General features: G+C 44.3%; 1 long non-coding RNA gene across 1 annotated transcript in view; it reads left to right on the top strand.

The window, feature by feature from the left end:
- Positions 1–364: 364 nt before the first annotated feature.
- Positions 365–22,237, top strand: part of LOC123576531 — a 28,163-nt gene continuing 6,290 nt past the window's right edge. Inside the window, exons 1-2 of the long non-coding RNA XR_006701473.1 lie at positions 365–507; positions 9,751–9,843. This is a non-coding gene — a long non-coding RNA (uncharacterized LOC123576531). The remainder of the gene's footprint in view (positions 508–9,750; positions 9,844–22,237) is intronic.

Consider the following 22,237-nt stretch of genomic DNA (forward strand, 5'->3'; position numbering starts at 1 on the left):
GAACTAAGGCTATTTGGGCCTGTTTGAAAACATGCTTTGTGCTTAACTGACTCATGAATTAGCCATCTAAAGAATTCTGGTGCAAACAGTTCTCAACTGCTTACTAAGTTTTCATTGGCGACTAAGGTTCTAAAAGTTCAAATTCTGCTAAGTGTACTTAAGACTCATGGAAATAAGGAAAGAAGCTTTGTATGTTGGAAAATAGGAGGTATGTAAGAAAGATACAAAGAATGGCAATACACTTTTTGTTGAGGGTAAAAGTAAATTTGTGTTAACTCAAAAGGGTTGTTTGGAGAGAAATGACTTGGGACAAAACCTGAAGGCAAAGGAAAGTTGTAGCAGGTTCATGAAGGCAAATCTTTGGAAAGGAAATTTACGGGTGGTAAAGATGGACTAAGCCGTTTATGGATTTTACGACTACACTGATATAAGTTTAAAATCCTGTTTTCTTCTGTTTTGGAAAGACAAAGTTTTCTTGGATTGTTGATCTGCTCTTCATAAGAAAATGTAAGCAAAGTTTTGTTTTGTGGTGTTTTTTTTTCTTTCTCTTTTGTATGCCAGGAAAACCAAAGCTTTAGATGTGTTCTTTGTCAAGTCTGATGACTTAAAGTGAAAACTTCTAAATGGTAAAGGAGTTAGGTTTTGCTGACAGCTATAAAATTGTTCCATATTTGCCTTTGGAATGTCGTCTTGCCATCTCGGTTAAGTATCAACTTAAAGTTTTCCTTTTTATCATTTATTTTTGAAACACAGAGAGACAGAACATGAGCAGGGAAGGGGCAGATAGGGAGACACAGAATCTGAAGCAGGCTCCAGGCTCCAAGCTGTCAGTGACAGAGTGAGACGCGAGGCTGGATTTTACAAATCACGAGATTATGACCCGAGCTGCAGTCAGACGTTTAACAAACAGAGCCACCCCAGTGCCCCAATAATTTAAAGTTTCACATGGGTAATGATCTGTAATTCTATCTAGAATGTGCTCTATCACTTCCTAAGGCTTGAACAAACTTTCCCAGGATTTCAATTGTAAACGAAGTATTTTTGACCAATTAGACCTTTTTATGTGGCATGTATGCTAATTTGCTTGGAGAAGCGTTGTCAATGGTAAACCTTAGGTTCTGTTGCTTGGGTCAATGCTGTAACTGCTCAAAGACATGCAATGCTCAAGTTAATTTGTTCTGCTCTAGGGTCCTCTCCTGATATTCTTTGTATCACAGTGTTATGTGCCACAGAAAGAACCGAATGCCCTTGTCAGTTGCTTCATCCTGAAGTCTCATCAGATCTTTAACACTGTCCATTTCTGAGACTTTAACACGTGGTATTGTTCTCTCACAAAACCTTTTTCATCTTGTAGGAAACTCACAATAAAACCACTTTCAGAAGAAATACAGGAATTTGAAATCTTTCTGGCCTGGATAGGCTACAATAATTCAGCCTGGAGTTTCCTTAGAAGGGATTCAAGCAAAATACACTTTCAAAGATCCTTAGGATCAATGACTCTTCTTGCAGAGCTTATGGAAATAAATGAGGCCAAGTTTTTCAAGAGTGGTGTTGTTTTGCAAATGAACTAGTCTGGATTTGGCTATCTTGGGCAATGAGGGTTTTTAGAGAGAAAATCTACATTTCAGCAGTGGGCACTTACAGATGTTAAATCCTAGGTGTCTTTAAAGGTTTGCCTAAACTAGACGTGAGGTAACCTCGAGAGATCCTATCACAATACCACAGGCATGGACAACCTTGTTCTGTGGGCATAGTAATAAGACCCACCCTGGGTATAATCTTTAAACAGCTTGAAAATGGGATGCGTTTCCCCAACAACTGTATGCAAAGTTCTTTCTCACTGTCTACCTATCAATGGACAGTGCTCTAGTATTCACTGGTAGCTGAGTTAATTTGTAAATCTCTAAGTATGCAAACCATGTCCTCCCTCCACCTGATCTGACAGTTACTCGAAACCCACCCCATATAAACCCCCAAGACCTGGTTTATTCAAAGGATGGAAAATCTCATGCAACAGGGGATTTAACTGAAATAAAAAGCCCTTACTACATCATATTATGTCTTCCTACTGCAGTCATTTAGAGGGGCAATCTTCATGGGTTCCCGTATCGAAATAAAACCTCTACCCACTTTACAGGAAGTCAGTGGGCAAAGGAATGTGCCTTCTTTTTCCGAGGAACCTGTACGAGATCTCAAACCTCTGTTAGGATGGTCGCACCTTTTTCACTTTCCTTTCTCAATTCATACTAACAGGTCCTTCTTACGATGGGCCAATCAAAGGATCATGGCAGACATTTGAGTTCCCAACTGGAAAGACCAATCGGATTCCTGCTGCCTGTTCTCACTTCCATCTGAGGATGCTTCAAACCTCACAGCTAAAAACCTCACTGGCAGCACTGGTAGACACGGGGTTTGGAATCTGCTCTGACAAAATGCTGTGTATACATTCTAGATTACCACCCAGAGAATTCTGGATTTCTGACTGGCATGCATACTTAAATTTGTGCTTTAAACAATGCCTCTCTTTCCTTTAGTGACTGGCTACACTCCTGGACTTGAGCATGTTTGTCAACTACCAAAGGACTTTGGGCTTCTCTCTTGTTTTTCTAACTACGCTTTGCAGGGTTCTCCCATGCCTCTCTGCCTGGTGCCGACCCCATCACTACAATTACTTGCCAAACGATGAGACTTTCTACTCAAGAAGGCCGAACTTGGATTCAGCTGCCGCTGCCTTTTGTAATTCTTTTATATGTTGCTTAAGAAACCAATAAGGGCCCATATAGGTTAGGACGACTTTACGCCTCTACTCAGCAAAACGAAGCTACAGAAGATGAAACCTTCTACCTTCATCAATCTTCAAGGTTTCAGGGTTGACGTTATTCAGTGAGGATATGATGAGGCAGACTGAGGGATAAACACAACCTAGTCCTTCTTCCCCCCCCCCGCCCCCCGGGGGGGGGATATTATTGTTTTCCTTGGACACTCTTGACAACCCAAGTAGAGAGACAAGGGGCTTAAGAACTTGCCATGGTAATGTGTGATACAGCAAATGAAAATGAAATTCCCTTACTGCCTATAGCCCACTGACAAGTCCCTGAAATGGGCAGAGTGACCTCCTAGAAGCTCAGCTCCTCAATCATGGTGATGACACTTTGCTAGGGTCAAAAGACAACCTTAGCGTAACATTATCCCAACAACGAGGGCCCTGCAAGTCAACTTTTAATTCAAATGCCCCAAGATATATGCTGGCAGTCTTACTCCAAGCTTAAGCACCCCCGATATACATTCAATGCATCTCATGACTTGGGTTTTATTCAGTGGCATTTCCCTAGCAACACCTAGCCCCTCAAGGTGCTGAAAACTTGCTTCCAACACTGCTTAGAGACTCTATCCCTGATGCCCTGCCAACCTGATGGTGTGTAATAATGTTATCTTTCAGGACCCCAGTGCAGTTCTTCCTGCATGTGGGTTCTGTCCCCATCATTTAATAAAATCACCTTCTTTGTATGAAAGATGTCTTCAGGAAATCTTTCTTGGTCTTGGGCTCTGGACCACGCCCACCATCACCCCCATTCTTCATCAGTTCGACAACAGAACCCCAACCACAGGCGGCTACAGATGCCTTCACCATGCAGAGCATTGGCAATATTCTTCAGGAGGTGCCACATGCCAGACACGGCCCACTAAAGCACTAGTACAGCAGAGCCACTCTTCAAATACCTGAGGGTTAGCCACAAGCTAACTAATCTGGTAACTAGTTGTCACTACTGGCTTCAAAGGACAGGGCAACAAAAGACAATGCCAGAAAATTTCCACCCTTGTCTGAAGACACAGTGCAGGAAGTCTCCCTTGGTACTAGCCCATACATGGTTTTTACTCCTGAGGCAACCATTCTGTCAGGATACCGTGCTCGTTCGTTGCTTCATTGCTCTATCGCATTCTCTCGTGTTAAGAAAGAATTTTGGTCTTCTCTGTAGCCTCCATCCTGTTGCTCTTTTCCAACAAAGTTCTCCCTGGTGTCCACCCAGGGACAGTGTCTCAGGGCCATTTACTCTACTTTTAACTGGGGTGTCAGGCTATATGCCTGTCACTGCGGGATCCCTTCGGCCACAGGATCCCTCAACCATTGCCTTTCTGTACTCTGTGGACAAAGGTAAGCCCAGGGCATTTCAAATTGCCCAGCAGGAATGCCTATGTGGAGTCAGGGTCACCGATATTGGGAGGGAGCTATCCTCTCTTCTGGGATAAGATACGGAGGTAGACATTTCCATCTCAGCTTGATTCCATAATTTGCTGAACTGAAACACTTTTGCCCTGTTTCTAGCCATTCTGATTATCCTGACCATACGGATAACCCTGTATTGGGTCTCAGGCAAGGACAATGAGGCTGTCCACCACATAGTGTGTGCCGGCCACTCCTAACGAGCTCTGAATCTGGTCTGTGCTAACCAAGAGCAACCAGTTTCTGAGATCCCAAGGAAGGATTGCCTTCGTGAGAGTTCATGGTGTTTGGTTGGCTGGTATAAGAAATGATGGCTAGCCAACTTGTTTCCCTCCCTGGCCATTAAAGATGATTTCATTCTGAAGAGCAGTTGGTTCACCATGGTCAGCATTCTCGAGGACCTGCTTAGCACAGAGACCTTTCAAGAAATTCTGCACCCCAGCCCTGTTCCAAACATTTGAGCATTCGCCTGCAACACAAGCCTGTTACCTTGGAATCACTGTCGTCTCTATCCCCTGACAGGATGGCAAGGGAAAAGAGTGAACTCCAGAAGCTTTGCCTCTCTTTCTGAAGTAAGAACTCGGGCATCTTGCCTTTTGGCTCCCACTGTAGACGACGGAAGCTTTCCTTTGCCCCACCCTTTTGTGTTTCTTGTCTATCTGTATCTTATTCCTGGGACGATCATCTTGCCAGGGAGTTGTCCCAGTCATTTTATCTCATTTTCTGGACCACATGGTTCCCTGGGGAACACCACCAGATATCTAAAGCAGAGTTAATACCTATCCTACTCAATCTGTTCTAAAGAATAGAAATGGAAGGAAAACTTCCAGACTCATTCTACGAAGCCAGCTTTGCTTTGACTCCCAAACCAGAGACCAAGAAAAAAAAAAAAAGACTACAGGACAATATGCCTGATGAACGAGGATGCAAAAATTCTCAAGGAGATACTGGCAAATCAAACACACAGCATACGAAAAGAATTATTCACCATGGTCAAATGGAATTCCTTCCTGGGCTATAAGGCTGGTTCAATATTTGCAAATCAATCAATATGATATATCACATTACTAAAAGAACAAGAACCACATGATTCTGGCAATACAGGCAGAAAATGCATTTGACAAAACACAGCATACTTTCTTAATAAACACCTTCACGAAAGTTGGAATAGAAGGAACATACATACGTACACATGATAAAAGCCATTTATGATACAAGCCCACAGCTAGTATCCTCCTGGGGGAAAAAATGAAAGTTTTCCCCCTGAGATCAGGAACATGACAGAGATGTCAACTCTCACCACTGTTGTTGAACGTAGTTTTGGAATTCCCGGAACCAGAAAGCATACAACAAAATGAAATAAATGGCATCAAAATGGCAAAGATGAAGTCGAACTTTCACTCTTCACAGACCACATGATACTCTACACGGAAAACCTTACAGACAGCACCAAAAATCTCCTAGAACTGAAACATGAATTCAGCAAAGTCGCAGGGTATAAATCAATGTACAGAAACCCGTTGCATTTTCATACACGAATAATGAAAAAACAGAAAGGGATATCAAGAAAATGATCACATTCACAATTGCGCCAGAACCATAAAATACGTATAAATAATCTAAATAACAAAGGTACCTATCCAAAGATATAAAAGATCTGTATGCTGAAAACTATAGAATGGTTATGAAGGAAATTGAAGAAGACACAAAGAAATGGGAAAACCTTCCATGTTCTTGGATTAGAAGAAGAAATATTGTTAAAATGTCGATACTACCCAAAGCAATCGGCATATTCAATGCAATCCCCATCAAAATTGTGCCAGCATTATTTTCAAAGCTAGAACAAACAATCCTAACATTTATATGGAACCACAAAAGACCCCGAATAGCCAAAGTAATATTGAAGTCTAAAACCAAAGTACGATGCATCACAATCTCAGAATTTAGCTTCTGCTACAAAACTGTAATGAAGACAGTACGGTATGGGCACAGACACATAGGTCAATGGAATAGAATACAGAACCCAGAATCAGACCCAAAAATATATGGCTCACTAATCTTCCACAAATCAGGAAAGAGTCTCCAATGGGAAAAAACAGACTCTTTAACACATGGGAGAACTGGAAACAACACGTAGAAAAAAGAAGCTAGACCAATTTCTTAGAGATACCTCAAAAACTTAAAAAGGATAAAAACCTGACTGTGAGACAGGAATCCGTAAAAACTCTAGAAGAGAAAGGACAGACTCTCTCTTACATGACACATCTCCAAAGGCAAGAAAATTAAAAGCAAAAATGGACTATAGGGACCTCATAAAGATGAAAACCTTCTGCACTCCAAAGGAAACAATAAAAAAAAAAAAGGCAACAGATGAAATGGGTATATTTGCAAATGACTTATCAGACAAGAGCTACTATCCAAAAACCTATAAAGAACTCACCAAACTTCACATCTGAAAACAATCCATTCATGATTTGGGCAGAAGATATGAATGGGTACTCTTCTAAAGAAGACCTACAGATCGCCAAGAGACACCTGACAAGATGCTCCTCATCTTGCTCTCAACGCCAGTAATCTTCACGGAAATACAAATCAAAACCACACTGAGATTGCACTTCACATCAGTCAGACTGGGGGAAATGAACAAATCAGGATACTATAGATGCTGAAGAGGATGGGGAGATACAAGAAACCTCTTGCATTGTTGGTGGGAAGGAAAACTGGTGATAGTTCTCTGGAAAACAATGCGGAGATTCCTCACCAAATTAAAAAGAGATGTACCCTATGACTCAGCAAAAGCACTGCTAGAATACAGGGGATTCAGGAGTGCTGGTGCATAGGGGACTCGTACACCAATGTTTATAGCAGCATTTTCAACAGTAGACAAATGATGGAAAGAGCCTAAATATCCATCAACTGATGAATGGGTAAAGAAATGGTCGTTTACATACATAATTGAATACTAAGTGGCAATAAAAATGAAATCTGGCCATGTGTAGCAAAGTGGATGGAACTGGATGGTGTTCTGCCAAGTGAAATAAGACAGAAAGACAAATACCATATGTTTTCATTCATATTTGGATGCTGAGAAACTTAGACCAGGGGGGAGGGGAAAGGGGGAAAAATTTACAGAGAGGGAAGGAAGCTTACCGTAAGAAACTCTTAAATACTGGAAAAAGCTGAGGCTTGATGGGGGGTGGGGGAGAGGGGAAAGCGGGTGATGGCCATTGAGGAGAGGACCTGTGGGGATGAGCCCTGGGTGTTGAATGGAAACCAATTTGACAATAAATTATATTGAATACAAGAAAAAAGAAAAGATGCTCAAAGTCACTCTTCATCAGAGGACTACAATTAAAATCCACACTGAGATGCCCCTTCACATGGGTCAGAGTGTGCCTCTGTGTGGGCAGTCAGCACTGCTGTTTTGCTGGGACACAGTTTGTCTTCCAAAAGCGACAAGGGGTGGCGGGGGGGGGGGTCTCGCGCCTTGGGAAAAATGGACAATCAGGACAATGAGGCTCCAACGTAGCCCAGGGTGTCCCGAACCTTGCCGATCAGTAGCTTCGGGGCTCGTATATGCTCTGGAACCCCTCTCGGTGGCCAAGGAGGGGGGTGGGGGAGAGGCTTGGAAAGAGCACATATGTGGGTTAAGATTGCACGGAAACCCGCCCATGCATATCTTGGGGGCGGGGGGTGTTTGGCTTCTTGGCTAGTTTTTTAGAGCAGTTTTAGCAAACGTGAGAGGACGCTCCAGATATGTCACACATATTCCTGCCCTCACTGCTGCAGAGTCTCTCCCAGGAGCAGGTATTCGCACAGCCCTCTGAGGCGAGGCCTTTGTTAGAACCCCAAACCTTTGCTGACGTGTGTCAATCGCCCAAGGTGCGCAGCTGAGATCGGGTTCTCTTCTGACGTTGTACCCGAGTGCGTCCGGGTGGGTGCGTGTTGATGAGTCTCCGCTGTTGCAGCGTACCACTGGATGGTCTTCCTGCCCTGAGGCAGCTGTTTCTCTCAGTGCTGGCCCCACAGCGCACTTGCCAGGCGGAGAGGTGGACGGGAGGAGAGTGGGTTCCTGAAGGCAGTAGGAAGGCTCGCGAAGTCTCCTGAAGGATGAGGAAGGCGAGAGAGGTGCTCCCTGAACGTCCCTCTTCTCTCTTGCTAGATAACTTCCAACTATGAGGATGTCACCTTGGAGCCCCTGCTTCTCAGAAGACGTCCCCATCGAGTCAGGTGAGTTCTGCAGAACACCTCGACACACGGACTCCCGCAGGGGTCACAGTGCCAGCCATGAGAAGCCGGGTGGCTCAGGGCGCCCTGGTTTTGCTCATGCTGGGACAGCATTTGGCCACCGTCGGGAGAAAGTACGGACTGTCCATGTGGACGCCCACAAGCGCCCATCAGTCGTGGTGGCTGCTTTTTGGCGGCAGGTTCGGTGTGTGGGGTGCTTGGCGGACCGTCAGGGCCCTTCTCACTGCAGGAGGCTGCTTCTGGGAGGTTCTCCCGGTGCCTGCCTCAGCCGCTATTGTGGTGTGAGGAGCGTGCTGCCCGCCCAAGCCGAGGCTGTCGGAGACCGTCCTGCCTTGTCTGTTACTTGGCCTCGCACAGGCTGCACATGTCCTGTCCCCCGAGGCGGCTGCCACGAACAAAGGCCGCCTTAGGCCCTTGCGTCCTGTGGGCCAGGCCCTAGAGAATTTTCTGAGCTGGGGAAACCCTATAGAAATTGTGAAGTTGACGAGAAGGGGAGAGTGCCCTTTGTTCCCTGGGTCAGTGTTTCTCAGACTCGGTGGTGTCGGGACACTTGGACATCAGGGGATTATTGAGGGCCCCAGAGAGCCTTCGTGAGTGAGGGTTGTGTCTCTGGATCTCTACTGTGGTGAGGTTAAACCAAGAATTGAAGCGGACGCCTGGGTGGCTATTTTAAGGGTCCGACTCTGGCTCAGGTGGTGATCTCACAGTTGATGGTTCAGAGCCCCATGTGGGGCTCTGTGCTGACAGCTCCCAGCCTGGACTTGTCTCAGATTTTCTGTGGCCCTCTCCCTCTTGCCCCTCCCCTTCACGTGCCCTGTGTCTCTCTCAAAAATAAACATTAAGGACGCCAAACCAACTCCAAACATTTCAGATGTGATGAATTCACGTAAAGACAATAAATTAGTACATATTAATGTAGTCATACTTTTCATGGAATAAATACGTACATTTTTAGAACAACACTGTGTAGTAGCATGGCATTGGCATTGGCTTAGTGCAAGATCTTCCAGTTGCTTCTGCATTCAGTGTCTTGTGGCCAATTATGTTTAGGAAGGCGATGTGGAGGCCCCCAGATGAACAGCTGGAGGCGAGTAGGGTGTGGCCGTAGTTCTGCTGGCCTCTGGATGCTCTTTCCTGATTCCGCACTCAGATGGGTGGGGCTTCCTTGCTTCTCTTGGGGGTTAGCTGCCCCCACAGAGAGGCCTAGTTGTGTGGCACGCGGTGGACGTTTGGAACATCCTAGGCCACTACTTTCAGCTGATCTTCCATAGTTTTCACAGCGATCACAGTCTTGGAACCACCACCTGGATGACGAAATGCAACCTTACCGTGCTTCCTACCTCCTACTGACTCCCACCGAACGTCCCCCAAAGGTAACTACGGTCTTGACTTTCACCAGCGATTGCTTTGGCTTGTTCTTCGCTTCATGTTGAGCTAACCCTTGAGGGTTGTGTGTGCACAATGCACCTGCTTTCCTTGTGTGGCTCTGCTGGTCCTCCCCTGCTGTCAAAGGCCCAGTGAGTGTTCACAGCACGGTTTATTCTTTCTCCTGTGGGTGCTCCAGTTTGTGCAGAGGCTGCTGCAGATCCACATGCATCGTATTGGGTTGCCTTGGAGGCGCAGGGCCTGAATGGTGGCACATGTGTCTTTTCCCCACGAGGAACAGAGTGCGGGAGCTCCCCGGTGGCTCATGCCTGCTATTGCGGCTTCTCTTGTGTTTCCTGTTTGCTGGGGCTCAGGTGTTGGGAGGTGTGGAGTATTCGTGCTGCTCCCGTGGGACCCGCCCCTGAGTGCTTCTAGGCCACTTCATGTTTCTTTTGTCAAATATTTGCGTTTTGCAAGCCACTTTGTGATTGTTTTGTGCGATTTGTGTTTTTTTGTTTTTGATTCAGAAGAGGTCTTTCTATGAGTGTGGAATATATCTGTGAATGGCAGAATTTTTCATATTCTTGTGTATGTCTGCCTTTCATTCCCCCAATGGTGCCTTTTGTAAGTTTCTTTTGTTTCTTTCCAGTAGTATGACCATTTTCATTTTTCTTGCCTTGAACTGGTTAGGGCCTCCAGTACAGTGTTGAATGGAAGTGGTGAGAGTATGTTTCCTTGTCTTCTTCCAGATATTAGAGAGAAGGTTTTCTTTATTTTGTATATATTTTCCAAACTTTATTTATTTATTTATTTAGAGCACACGCATGGGAAGGAGAGTGAGAGGGGAAAACAGGATTCCCAAGAAGAGTCTGCATTGTCACCTGAGAGTCTGATGCAGGGCTCCAACCCATTAACCGTGAGATCATGGCCTGAGCTGAATCAAGAGTCGGAAGCTTAACCAACTATAGGCCACTCAGGAACCCCAAAGATTTCAGTATTTTACCACTACATATGACACCTGTGGCGTTACTGGTAGAGTGTTGTATCCAAATTTGAAAATTCTCCTCTATTTTTAATTTTCTAAGATTTAAAAATCATCAGTGAAATAGACTAAATTTTCTGAAATGTGTTTTGTGCATCTTTTGCGAAAAGACATTTTCTTTTTAATGTATTGGCTTAATGTAAAACAACTCTTGACCTTCTAGAATAATCCGAACCTGTTGTCTATGTATTCTCTTTTCACTTGATTCCATTTGTAACTATTGTGCTTCGGATTCTTGCATCTGTATTAGAGAGTAGTGGGTGTTCACTTGCACCCAATTGTGCTGTCTTTCCTGGGGTTTGAGGTTAAGGTCGTGCTTGCCTCCTAAAACACTCTTGTTTTCCCAGATTTTTTTGTGTGTGTTCTTTACTTTTGGGAAAAAGTGATAGGCAAACCTGCTGGTGTTAGGTTTTCCTTGAGAGAAGAGATTTCATTGTAGATTGCTTTTTTAAGTGGAAACAAGATTTTTCTGATTTCCCATATCTTCTATTGTCTAGATAAGGCATTTTGCTTTCGAAGAATTTGCTCAGACCACCCAACCTTACCAAGAAATAAGTGCAAACTGGCTTATAATATCCTTCCTATCTGCAGCATCCGTTGTAATATTTGCTTTAGTAATCCTTGATAGTGGTAAAATGTGCTTTGTCCCTTTCTCAGACAACCAACTTTGGCTTTTTTGATTGCCATCTACTATTTTTTTCTGTGGCATTGATTTCTGCCTTTTATTGTTCCATCTACATGGTGATTGCTGTCCTTTCTTGTAGTTCTAGAACGAAATCCTTCATTTGATTTTTAGCCTTTGTTCTTTTCCAGTATGTGTATTGTATTTGCTTAATGGTGTGTTGATTCATTTTAGAATGAGAGCATGAGCAGGGCAGAGGGGCAGAGGGAAAGAGAGAGAGACAGAGAGAGAGTCTCAAGGAGGCTCCTCACTCAGGGCAGAACCTTGCTCGGGGCTCGAACTTGTGACCATGGGATGATGCCCTGAGCTAAAATCAATAGTTGGTTGCTGAGGGACTGAGCTATCCCTATGATATATGTATTCTAAAGCTATGAGTTTTCCTTAAGCACAAGTTTACTGATCTCACAAGTTTTGATAAGGCAAATGTTTATCTTTATGTGAAACTGTTTTCTAACGTTCATTGTGGCATCTTTTTCTTAATTCATCACAATTTTTAGGAGTATAACACATCTTGATATTTCGGGGATTTTCTCGTTCTCTTTGCGCAGATTTCTAGCTTAATTCCATGAAGTTATCTGTCCCAGTGTTTTGGGGTGGTTGTAACAAAATACCATAGACTGGCTGCCTAATAAGCAACAAAAGCTTCTTTCCTATAGTTGAGGAGACTGGGAAGTTGTCAAGATCAAGGCGTCTACAGATTCAGGGTCAGGTGAGAGTCAGCTTCCTGGTTCATCGACAGCCTGCTTCTCCCTGTCCTCATGTGGTGGCAAGGGTGACAGTGCTCTCTCAGCCGCCCATGACTGGTCATCACCGGAAGTCTCCTTGTCTTCACACCATCACTTTGGGAGTGGTGAATTTTGGGGGAAAATGAACTCTTCATTTAATACAAGCCCTAAATATTCCCTGCAGTATTTCAGTCCTTTGAGATGAGATGACTTTCCTAATGCCCTAGCATATATGAGTTTTCATGAACTGTTCTTTGGTCACGTGAAAAAAATATGTATTGGTAAGATATGCAGTATTTCTATAATTATAAGTTAGATGAAGTTTGTTAATGACAGAATTCCGATTTTAGTAACCACTTTAAATCAAGTAATAGACGAGAATGAGTTTAATATTACTAACAGTCATATCACAGTGTTTAGCCACTGTGAGAAAAAACAAATTGAAAGATTTTTATTCTCTTTTATCATGTTGTGTTTAAAATGTGGTGTGCATTTTATACTTTCCATACATCGCAGTTTGGAGGAGCCTCATTTCATGTACTTATAATAAAGTACGTTACCGCATTTTTGACAGCACCATCCCGCTCTCTTGATTTTTCCGTTGTCTTCAGTTCTGTCCGACACTGAGAGATATTTCAAGTCTCTCCTCGTGCTTATGGATGTGGCTATTTTCTATGTCAGTTTTTCTGTAGTTTGAGATTGCTTTATTAGTTATATGCAAGATATATTAGTCTTGTTTTCTTGGAAGATGGAATTCTCATCGCAAAACGTTCCTCTTTGTCTCTAGTAGAGCTTTTTGCCATAGAGGTTATTTTATTGGAGGGTCTCAGTGGCCACATCAGTTTTCTGTTTGGTAGGATTTGCTTGGCGGTCTTTTACTTCCACCTGTCAGTGATCATACGTTTTAATGTGTACCTTTTTGACCAGTGTATGTTTAGTTTCCTTTTAATGAATTTGATAGTCAGTCTTTTGCTGGGAGTATTTGAGTACGTGTAATGACTGATATATTGGTTTACTTGTACCATATTACTAGTTTCTTCTTTGTCCCACCTGTTCTTTGTTCTTTTGGCCTCTGACCTTCCGTTAGAAATAGGGATTTTTGAATTGTACACGTATCTGGTAGGTAATTGGAATATATTTCTAGAGGCAGGTGCATTTTAAACTGACTCCTGCCTTATTCAGGACTTGCACTGCTTCCCCGACACTGCCCTCTCATTTTTCTTTTCTTTGTTTTAATATTTATTTGTTTTTTGAGAGAGACATAATAAAATTGGGGCGGGGCTAGAGAAAATGGAGACACAGAATCTGAAGCAGTCTCCAGGCTCTGAGTCATCAGCACAGAGCCTGACACGGGGTTCCAACTCACAAACCGTGAGATCGTGACCAGAGCCAAAGTCGGACATTCAACTGACCGCGTTAACCAGGCACCCCTGCTGTTTCCTTTGACACTTGAACCACAGTGAACTCCCCTTCATCTTTTTCCGGTAAACTTTTAAAGTTTTAGATGGATTTTGGCGTAGTTGTCATTGTTTTGTGCCTTTAATGATTGTTAAGACTTTTTCTCATAGACTTTCTGTTGGGACGTTGTTCTGCAAGCCTTGATTTTTCCTATATCTGTCAGAGTCTAGGTTTCTTTTCTTTAACGACGTGTTTTAATATTGCTTTTAGTTCGTGTGTGTAGTTGTTTCCTAATCTTATTTTATGTTGGTTTTTTCTCATTTTGCTTTTGTTTTTCCTGGAAAACATCTTTACCTTGCCTTCACTTTGAAGAAGTTTTTTGTTAGGTAAAGACTTCCAGGTTGGTGGTTATTTTCGTTCAACATTTTCTAGATTACAATCGTCTGGTTTCATTTGCTTTCTGGAAACGTGAGCTGGTAGTCTTGTCCCATGGAAGCCTGTATCTTTTCCCTCTCATTATTTTTAACATCTTTTTGCCTCAAGCATTCTTTGTGGAGTCATTTTCATGGTTCTTTTATCAGTTTTTGAAAGTTTTGATTCTTCTTTTTGTAGGGATCTGGTAACCCCCATTCTGTGTTTTCTCTACTTTGAAGGTTCTCATTGGACCCTTTAACCATATTTTGTGTGTCTTTTGGGTTTCTCTATTGATTTTTTTCTCTGTGTATGTTGTAGATAAATTTTTACCTACTTATCTTCCAGTTCACTGTGGCTCTCTTCACCTGTGCCTAGTCTGATATTAAGCCCAAATAGTTGTTAAAGTTACTAAAAATATTTTTTTACTCTTATTTATGTTGGAGAGACAGAATGTGAGCAAAGGAAGAGCAGAGAGAGCGAGACAGATACCGAAGCAGGTGCTAGGCTTTGAGCACTCAACACAGAGCACAAAGCGGGGCTCAAACTCCCGAATCACAAGATCACGACCTGAGCTGAAGTCAGATGCTTAACAAAATGAGCCATCCATGCCCCCAGAGTTCTTAATTTTTTTAGGCTTGGAATCTGTTTTGATTCTCTGAAAATTTCCCAATTGTCAAGTATGCTTGTTGGACAATTGACCTTTGTATCCCGTATTCCAGTCAGTGTGTCTCCCCTTGGTCTCTTTCTGTTCTTTCTTCTTTTGGTCTATATGATGTAAAACCTGGTTTTTTTTAAAGTTTATTTATTTTCAGAAAGGGAGTGAGATTACGCGTTGGGGTAGAAGCCGGGGGTGGGGGGGGCGGGGCGTAGAGACTCTTGAGAGGCTCCATTCTATCTGTAGAGAGACCAACACAGGGTTCACACTCACAAACCAGAGTCGAAACCAACTTTTGGTCACGTAAACGAGTAACCTGAGCTATCCTTGTGCCTTTCTCTGTTTTTCTTTCTTATTAAAATAATTTTTAAATATTATTTATTTTGAGAGAGGTAGAGACAAATCTTGAGCATGGGAGGGGGAGACACATGGAGACACAGATTCCAAAGCAGGCTCCATGCTTTTCAATGTTAGCATAGAGCCTGACACGGGACTCAAACCATAAAACCTGATTCATGACCTGAACCAAAGTGGGATGATTTACTGAGCCACCCAGGCATCCCTTTTCTTTTTTCTTTTCTTTCTTTTGTTTCTTTTTTTCATTTCTTTTCATTTATTCTTTTTCTTTTCCTCTTTTCTTTTTTGAACTTTGTTTTGGCATTATGGAAAGGCATAGAGGCTCTTCTTGTGCTTGCTTTTCTTCAGCCTTTCATCCCACACACACTGTGATGGTTATTGAGCCCAGTCAGGCCTGAATGACTTGTCACTGGGCCCCAGTCTTTGTAAGGTTCAGTGTGAGTGGGACTCACAATGTTCACCACCCCCGTGTAGTCCTCCAGGATGTCCATCTTGAGGGCTGGAGTGTTTTCCAAGACCTCTCTTTGAGGCTTGGTCCAAAAACCCCGGTATTTTCTCCGCATCACAATGAGATTATGGGAGGCTCAACTTCTCAGGCAATGTTTGCCGAGTGCCTGGCTCATTTTCTGTGCCTCCATGTGCTGTACAGTGCTGGTTATCTGTGACTTTCTGCTCGGCTGTCTGTTTTGTTGCTCCGTGGTATATTGCCTCAAATCCCTGAAGAAATTCAGAATCCTCAAATTCCTTGAGGGAGAGAGAGGACCCTGAACATTAGAGTTGGCTCAGTGGGCTTCCCTTTTGTTGGGGTCTCAGTTCTTCCAGTTATGACTGCCTCATTGTCTCCGTGATGCCTTCAAACATGCCTAAAATTGAAATCGTCTTTCCTAGTTCATGATAGGTTGACTAACAGAATACTCACACGTATAAGAGCGGGCGGAGAATAAAAAGAAGTCATAGTAAATATTTTGGTCAACAGCATTTGTTACAGGAGAAAACGAAACCCACTAGTCCTTGCCTAGTACCCGTCGTTCTAAAATGGCAATCCAGTTTGCCCACGCTCAGCCAGCATCCATTGAGTAGTGATGTTGTGTCTCAGGCCCCCCCCCCCCACCGCCGCTGCCCTCCTCCCCTTTCAGGTGCTTGCCCCAGGGCAAGCATTGCAGTGACGGGCTGGATGTGGCAAAGCAGGCCAAGGAGGTGAATGGCCTGACACATTCTGTGAGTGCTTAGTTTTGCCTTTTTAAAAAAAAAATTTGTAAGGTTTATTTACTTTTGAGAGAGAAAAGTACGGACAGAAGGGCAGAGGAAGAGAGACCCAGAAACTGAAGCAGGCTCGGGGCACTTTGCCCCTCAACTGTAACAGTGCAACCCCGACAAGGGTTTCTGGGTTGGTGCACCTGCATCATCTGCACAGACACAACCAGACACCCTTGTTGAGCCCATTTGTGACTCAGCACCATTGTGGTAGCTGGGATCTGGCATCCGTGTTCCTCGGAGACGGAGGTGGAAGCACATCTGAAAGAGTTTATCCGAAAGAATGATGCAGTTTGGAGGAATTGCTTACTTGCGCACTGCGGTTCAGGAAAGGACTTTTCCGGAGAGGTCCATCAGGAGCTGAGTCTAACAGAACACTTTCCCAGCAGTCTCACTTTGGGGCCAAAGGCCAGAATCAAGGAGAAATGTGCCTTTGTTTTAAGCTATGGAGGCGGAAGTGGAGCCTAGTGAGGCACCAGGCAGCTGGTGTTAGAAACTTCCCCATAAGGATTTTGGTATTCAGAGAAAGGCCTTGGGTCATTGTGTCCTCAGGGGAAAGGACTGACATGATGTTAAATTTTTAAAACCTGGTGCTGTTACTGTGTGAATAGTGGGTTGGGAGGTGACACGACTGGAAGCAGGGTAGACGCCATTGGGTAGGGTGGCTCCTTCTATTGTGTGGTTTGAGCTAATAGATTCGTGCTTTAGGCAATAGATACAACAGCATCACATCACCCATCACATAAAGCACAGGACAGTTTGTGTCTTTATACACTACACAGAACTACGTAATATTTTTTTTTTAATTTTTTTTTTCAACGTTTATTTATTTTCGGGACAGAGAGAGACAGAGCATGAACGGGGGAGGGGCAGAGAGAGAGGGAAACACAGAATCGGAAACAGGCTTCAGGCTCTGAGCCATCAGCCCAGAGCCTGACGCGGGGCTCGAACTCACGCACCGCGAGATCGTGACCTGGCTGAAGTCGGACGCTTAACCGACTGCGCCACCCAGGCGCCCCCAGAACTACGTAATATTGGAAAACAGTTTATGTAATATTTACCTGGGTGAGTACAAGGCATACACTGAAGTATTCACCTGTTTATTGAGTGCATGACAGGCACTCTTCTAGGCATTGAACTGAGTATGTGCTGCAGGTACTTCACCCAAAGACTTATGCGGTTTTACGGAGAGCAATAGGACATGGGAGTGTGTGGTTCGGTGGAATCGGGGGAACGTGTGCACAGTGCGGCTGCAGGATGGCTTATTTTGTCACATGAGTCTGAGTCATTCAGAATCAGGGAGGCGATTCTTCTTTGGAGGTTCAGCCTCCCTGAATTCTCCTTCATCCACCCCTGTCTCTTGGACACCTTTCCGAGCGCCTCATAGTGAAGCCCCATCTGGGTGGGTTGTCGGCTCTTTGAGTTCCACATGGGCCACAAATCTGCTGCAAACATCTCTGCCTCCTCCTGTGAACGTAACAGCTTGCTACCTGGTCCGGTGGTCAGAACCAGGGAGAAAGATTTGCCTTTTTCCTTCTCTTCCTTCTCCCTGCTTGTCCCTGGGTACTGTGTCGTGGAGCTTGCATGTCTCAGAGGCCATGTGCGAGGTCCCTGGAGATCTGAACCGTGTCTTCAGTTTGGTGGACTCGTGGAGGACCGAGTCCTGCAGTCTTCCCTGAACCTGCCTCACCCGCCTCTCAGCAGCTTGGCTGTGCTGGGATCGCCTGCTGCTGTGCAGAGATGCCGGCATCCTGTCCCATCCGTGTACAATAGGCCATGATCTCTGAGAAGACGGCCTTCTGAAACTGTGTACTGCTTGTTGGCCCTTTGTGCTGGCTTTTGCTAAGCAACTTAGCAATTAACTCTTTTGGGGAAACACGTTTGCCTCGTGCACAAGGAACCCCCAAACTGCTCCTATTCTGTTCCTGAGTGGCTCAGTAGGTTAAACGGCCAACTTCAGCTCGGGTCATGAACACTGTGTTGGCGAAGTAACCCCCGAGTCTGGCTCTGTGCTAACAGCCCAGAGCCTGGAGTCTGCTTTGAATTCTTGTCTCCTTCTCACTCCGCCCTTCCCTTGCTGCTCTTTGTGTCTGTGTCTAAGAAATAATGAATAACATTTAAAAATTAAAATAGCAAAATTCGTTCTATTTTACTCTTTTCTGTTGACAATGGTAGTGCTTTCTCCATTCTTCCCCGCGGATGACTACAGCTGATCCTAGAAAAACTTGGATCTCGGTTTTAAATCCTGCCCACAATTGAAAATCCATGTATAACTTTTCCTCACCAGAAGTCTTAAGTTTTCAAACTCTCCTTTTGTCCAGAAACCTTAGTAGAAACACAAAAAATCCATTAGCACTTGTATGTTTTATGTCATATATACCATATTCTCCGAGTAGAGGAAGCTATGGAAACAGTTACATAGAAAACAAGTTCACAGCTCTGTGCTGTATTCATACCTGTTTATTCTCCGTTTTGTTTCTAGGATAAATTATCTATCAGATCGCGCATCACTGTTGACAGGTTACACACTAAGCTGTTTTTAAGTGTATCTCCAGAACTAGTCATCAGAAATGGAGATATTGGAAAGATTCTTGTATATTTACATTGTTACATGTGTAACAATTCATGCATTAACATTGAAGAGTGAATGCTTCATGATTGCTTAATGTAATCAGTACGTTTGCTTCTTCATGGCCTAAGAGATACAGGGGTGAATGAATTGTTATAAAGATTTTCTAGCCTGCAGTTTTACAGCCATATTCCTAATACAGTCTGAACACACTGTTGCATTACAAAAAACGCCTGTGATAGTAGACTGAGAGGCATTTTCTCCGGGCAGGGACAGAGACAGGCATGCTACAAGGTAATGTCATTTTTTGAAAGACTAGTTATGGAAAACACATTACTCAATTTATATCAGATCTTATGTCCCTTATATCCGTGTGTGGGTAGGTTGTCCAAGTGCAGAAAATTCACACACGATATTCCTCCGGATGAACCCTTAGGTGGTAGTGACACACATGCGTCTCGGGCTGCATGTTCCTTCGATTTTCACGCACAGACGTGTGTATGGCAGGTGAAGAGATTCACTGAGCTCCTTTGTGAGGATTTGCTGTCTGGAAAGTGAGGGTGGGTCTCACAAATGTCCTGATGTGCAGAGCTGCATGGGGTGGGGGGGGGACCCGCTATCTGGGGCAATTTTGGGTCTCGGGGCCTGGCCGTATGTGGTGGATGCGGGCACTGTCTTTGCCACTTTTCAGAAGGGCCTTTCTGGCCAATGTCTCCATAGACGGCTGGCTGGCTTTAGTCCCAGCGCCCTTGTCATGGAATGGTCCATGTGAGACAGTAGACGAGACTCTGCCGGATCACTCCTGGTGGCAGAAGGCTTTCTAGCGATGCCAATTCCATTCAACTTTCCTCGCACTTTGGCTTTTTCAACAGATCTCCTCTCTGTGCTGTCTTCTGTGACCTCCCCTGGGTTTTTCTCTACACTCTTGACCTTCTTTAGGATACACATTTTGAATCTCTGCATCTCCCAAATCTTTTTCTTCTTATTATTATTTTTTTACCATATTCAGAGTCACATTCATGAGTTTCCTGATTAGCTGTGACATAGGTCCTGTGACCACATTTGGACAGTCTTCTCTAGCAGGGATTTCTTTATTGTTTTGGCCGTGACGAAGTTTATAAAAACTTCCCTTGGAATCTTCCTGACTTTCATATGTTTCCTCTGAGGTTGTTCTCTTTGGTAGCATTGACTGTCCTTGTAAAGTGCCTGTGTCATGAGCTTCACAGGTCCTCGTGGCCCCTGCTCCACAGGCTGACTTAGACTTGCCATCCAGAGCGAGTTAGCCGCCAAGACACGTTTGGTGGTGACCCGTGGGGCTCTGGGTGGCCAGGACACTGTCCAATGTCAAAGGAACTTTAGAGGACAGTCCCTTGCTTTCAGTGTACTTCCTGAGTTGAGGGACAGAGCCGGGATGGAAGTTGTCCAGGGAAAGGGCTCTGGTTGTGCAACCAGACCACTGGCCACTGGGACTTGTTGCTTTCAGGACACTGGGGTGAGCTTCCTACACAGGACAGCTGCCCTGATCACACACCCGACTGTATCCGATTAGACGGTAGCTGCTTCACCCCTTTCTACCCAACATCTTGGTGCTCACTTGTCTTTCTCATGAATAAATGTCGTTTGTGGCATTTTCCCCCAACAGGGCACCTCCTTCTGCATGAAAAACCTGTGCAGTTGCCTTGGTCTCCTCAACTAGTTTTCTTGGGTTTTTCACTTTTTGTGTTGGAGTAGTTCACATGCGGTGGATGGTCGTTCCTTCTCTGCAATATTCTCTGGGACATCTGGGAAACCGTGTGCTTCCTCTTCGTGGTAGAAGCTGCTTCTCCTATCGTCTTGAGCATTGTAAAAGCCAATCCCCTTTCTAAAATCACCAATCTTTACTGTGCATGCATTGAAATGTTGCAGTTTTTGATCCTTCCCTCCATTCTGTCTTACGTTGTGATGTCAAGACTTGTCTTTCGTTTGAGTCGAGACTGCACGTGTGTCCGTCTCATAACATTAGTACATCCATAGAGATGCCACATCTTCAACACGAGACAAAAAGATGTCTCACAAAAAATCACCAGGCTTTTCATGTGCTGGGATAGCCACAGCGAGAGCTTTGAAAATTTCCCTTTTATGTGCCCCCATGGTCTTCACACTGGCCGGCTGGCAGCTGCAGCTGTGGGCCCCAGTACATGTCAGGCCATTCAGCCTTTTCTTGTCATAACATGACTCTTCTTTGCATCGCGGGAGCACGTCCAGCACCCTACAGACACAGACGGGTCCAAGGGTGTAATCCATGGTTGATGGTATCATGCTTAACACGGTGACAATTACGCAGGAACCGTGAGAAATCACGTTTCCTTTGGTGCTTGATTTACTGGAGAAATGAAGGGCTTACCAAGAGCTGATTAGCAGATTCGTGCAACACTTGAGGTGACCTCAATAGCAACAGGAGGTGGTGCACACTTCCCCCAGAGGAAAGCCTCTGCTACAGCTCGTGTTATGCGGTTAGGACTTAATCCTGTGTCTTCACATTTGTTTGCCTTTCTCTTGACTGTAAATGGCATCGTGTGGGTATTGTCTGTTTCAGTGCAGAAGTTTTGGTAAGTTTTGAAGCTGCTCAGCTCATCTGCCAGTCTTTCCAAACGTCACACATCTCCAGAAAATTTTCCAATGTATTTATTGGAACAAAATCTCCACATAGAAATGGGTTTGCACAATTCTACATCAAGGATCAGATAGGCTTCTGTAGGTTCACCTTGTCAAGTCAGATTGCAAGGAACATGGTCAGTTCTGTGATAAAATTCCTATTGATTTGTAAAGGGGCAATTTATGAAGGATCTTGAAGAATGTCACCTGTTTATACACAGATTTTCTAGAATTGCCGAAGTCAACCACTCTTTATTTGAATGTCAGTTGTTAAGTGAACCTTTATTCCATTTGTCCTATAACGACAAAACCTCTGAGGCGCCTGGGTGGCTCAGGAAGTTAAGCGTCTGACTCGGTTTCAGCTCAGGTCATGATGTCAGGGTTCACGGATTGAGCCTTGCATCAGTCTTTGCGCTCGATTGACTGGAGAGTGTGCGTCTACCTCCTTTGAGCCCACATGTATGCCATGTCCTGGGTGGGCGCTCAGTATTGGAAGAAAAACCCCACGCGGGGTTGTAGGCCCTGGCATCTCTCTACTCAGAAACCTTTCATCCAGAAATTTTCCTGCTTGACTAAGGAAATAAGTCTTAAACTCTTCTTTCGTCGAATCGTACCATAATTTTGGAACAGTTCATTCTGTATGGTTGACTTTGACCCAGTTATTCAGGCTGT

This window comes from Leopardus geoffroyi, chromosome D2, assembly GCF_018350155.1.
Source record: "Leopardus geoffroyi isolate Oge1 chromosome D2, O.geoffroyi_Oge1_pat1.0, whole genome shotgun sequence".
Lineage (NCBI taxonomy): Eukaryota > Metazoa > Chordata > Mammalia > Carnivora > Felidae > Leopardus > Leopardus geoffroyi.